Source organism: Limulus polyphemus, unplaced genomic scaffold (genome assembly GCF_000517525.1).
Source record: "Limulus polyphemus unplaced genomic scaffold, Limulus_polyphemus-2.1.2 Scaffold5255, whole genome shotgun sequence".
Taxonomy (NCBI): Eukaryota; Metazoa; Arthropoda; class Merostomata; order Xiphosura; family Limulidae; genus Limulus; species Limulus polyphemus.
The window spans coordinates 62,891-66,206 of record NW_013670865.1 but is presented as its reverse complement, the minus strand read 5'-3'; positions in this window follow the sequence as shown (position 1 = coordinate 66,206).

Below are 3,316 nucleotides of genomic sequence, written 5' to 3'. Positions count from 1 at the left end.
ACTTTGAAAGGAAAACTCATTCATGTTAATCAAGCTATACTTGGCTTTGAAAGGAAAACTCATTCATGTTAATCAAGCTATACTTGGCTTTGAAAGGAAAATTCATTCATATTAATCAAGCTATACTTAGCTTTGAAAGGAAAACTCATTCATATTAATCAAGCTATACTTGGCTTTGTAAGGAAAACTCATTCATATTAATCAAGCTTTTCTTGATATTGAAAGAAAAACTCATTCATGTTAATCAAGCTATACTTGACTTTGAAAGGAAAACTCATTCATATTAATCAAGCTATACTTGACTTTGAAAGAAAAACTCATTCATGTTAATCAAGCTATACTTGGCTTTGAAAGGAAAACTCATTCATATTAATCAAGCTATACTTGGCTTTGAAAGGAAAACTCATTCATGTTAATCAAGCTATACTTGGCTTTGAAAGGAAAATCATTCATATTAATCAAGCTATACTTGGCTTTGAAAGGAAAACTCATTCATATTAATCAAGCTATACTTGACTTTGAAAGGAAAACTCATTCATATTAATCAAGCTATACTTGGCTTTGAAAGGAAAACTCATTCATATTAATCAAGCTATACTTGGATAGTGGTGATGTACAGAATAATGTGGTTGTTGCTTTATAAGATCAGTTTTTAATGACAGTAAAGTTTACATTAATGTACAACATGGTGGTGATGTACAGAATAATGTGGTTGTTGCTTTATAAGATCAGTTTTTAATGACAGCCTAACCTTCATACTTTTGCAAACAATTTTTTATTGTCAGTTATAATTCATATAAATGTTTTATATCATGTCTAAAAGTGTCAGAAATTTGATGATCAAGATTATTAAATGAATATCGCATAAAAAGAAATTGAACAGTGAATTGTCTGAAGGAGCTCAGAAGGTTTAAGATTATTTTGTTCCTTCTTCATGAAATAATGATTTCAATTTGTTTGTGAGAAAAAAGGTTAATCTACTCTTTTGCTCCTGTTTTATTAAGATGCCAGTAAAAAAAATGTTTTCTTCACTAATAAAGTAACTTCTATTTTGCTTCTTTAATAAGAAGTAACAAATCGTCAAAATTGCTCAAACTTTCGAAGTTTATTTTACATTATTAGAAATTGTAACCTAATAGATTAGAGAATATCCCTTTAAAAAAATCTTTTGGGTATGTGTAGAACTTTAAATGGTGTGTCAACTTTTAATAGTTTTCTTAGTGTTTGTGTTGTTTACTCCAGCTATATTTTACACACAGATGTGTGAATTGCACATATATATATCACCTTTGTATGAATTGTAAATTCAGCTTGAACCACTTTCTATTCATGTGTGTAGTCAAATAGCTTGTTGAGATTGATTGATTAAAAAACAAAGGAAAAGGATGTAAATTACAAGAAAGTTGAATAATAAAAAGTGTTTTACATTTTGCTCAAAGGTCTGTGTAAGTGAGTTTTAAAAATCTTTAAAGATTGGTTTGTTACAAATTAACATATTATGAAGTTAAACTTTGTTCGTATCTTTATTTTGTCTTATTACAAAACAGTTATATCCATTTTTAGGTAAGAATTATAATGTCTATTCAACTAACGCTGCAATATGTCTTCACAAATCATGTTTCTACACCCTTACAAGACATGGTATATATACATGTATGGTGATGAAGCATGAATGAGTTTTTCTTTCAAAGCCAAGTATAGCTTGATTAATATGAATGAGTTTTCCTTTCAAAGGTTGTACATTAATGTACACTTTACTGTCATTAAAAACCAATGGTATAAAGCAACAACACATTATCCTCTACATCACCACCATATTGTACATTAATGTCCACTTTACTGTCATTAAAAACCAATGGTATAAAGCAACAACACAGTATCCTCTACATCACCACCATGTTGTACATTAATGTAAACTTTACTGTCATTAAAAACCGATGGTATAAAGCAACAACCACATTATTCTGTACATCACCACCATGTTGTACATTAATGTTCACTTTACTGTCATTAGAAACCAATGGTATAAAGCAACAACCACATTATCCTATACATCACCACCATGTTGTACATTAATCTCCTCTTTACTGGAAAGTTTGTTTCCTTAGATCTACTACAAGCATATTTTTCTAATGTACAATTATTCACAACCTCAACGTGTGGCACCATTCCATACAAAAAGTAAAATTTTTCCAGAGTACTATTTTCAGAAGACATCAAAACCTTTAATTATTCATTTACACATAACAATCTCAATATAATAAAAAATAATAATTGTACAAACAAAATCACCTTCAGTGATGTGCCATGTGCCACTTATCAGAGTAGCTTATGATTTTTGTGTTATGGAAGATATGTTTGATAAAAATAATTTACAAATACGTATTTTAGTAAAGTAGAATAACTGTTTGCTAATAATTATCTACAAATAAATCAAAACTAAGAGTGACAAACTCATATTTCACATAAGTTTATAAGTAGGACAACATTACTAGTGTCTATTACAGGCACAGAAATATCTACAGACCCATTATATTATTAAAAAACTTTCCCCTCACTCAGTTTTACAGATCAAATCTTATTAGACAAACAGAATATCTACAGACCCATTACATGATCAAGAAAAACTTTCCCCTCACTCAGTTTTACAGACCAAATCATATTAGACAAACAGAAATATCTACACTCATTACATGATCAAGAAAAACTTTCCCCTCACTAGTTTTACAGACCAAATCGTATTAGACAAACAGAAATATCTACAGACCTATTACATGATCAAGAAAAACTTTCCCCTCACTCCGTTTTACAGACCAAATCATATTAGACAAAGAGAAATATCTACAGACCGATTACATGATGAAGAAAAACTTTCCCCTCACTCAGTTTTACAGACCAAATCTTATTAGACAAACAGAAATGTTTACAGACCTATAACATGATGAAGAAAAACTTTCCCCTCACTCAGTTTTACAGACCAAATCTTATTAGACAAACAGAAATATTTACAGACCCATTACATGATGAAGAAAAACTTTCCCCTCACTCAGTTTTACAGACCAAATCTTATTAGACAAACAGAAATATTTACAGACCCATTACATGATGAAGAAAAACTTTCCCCTCACTCAGTTTTACAGACCAAATCTTATTAGACAAACAGAAATATTTACAGACCCATTACATGATGAAGAAAAACTTTCCCCTCACTCAGTTTTACAGACCAAATCTTATTAGACAAACAGAAATATTTACAGACCCATTACATGATGAAGAAAAACTTTCCCCTCACTCAGTTTTACAGACCAAATCTTAT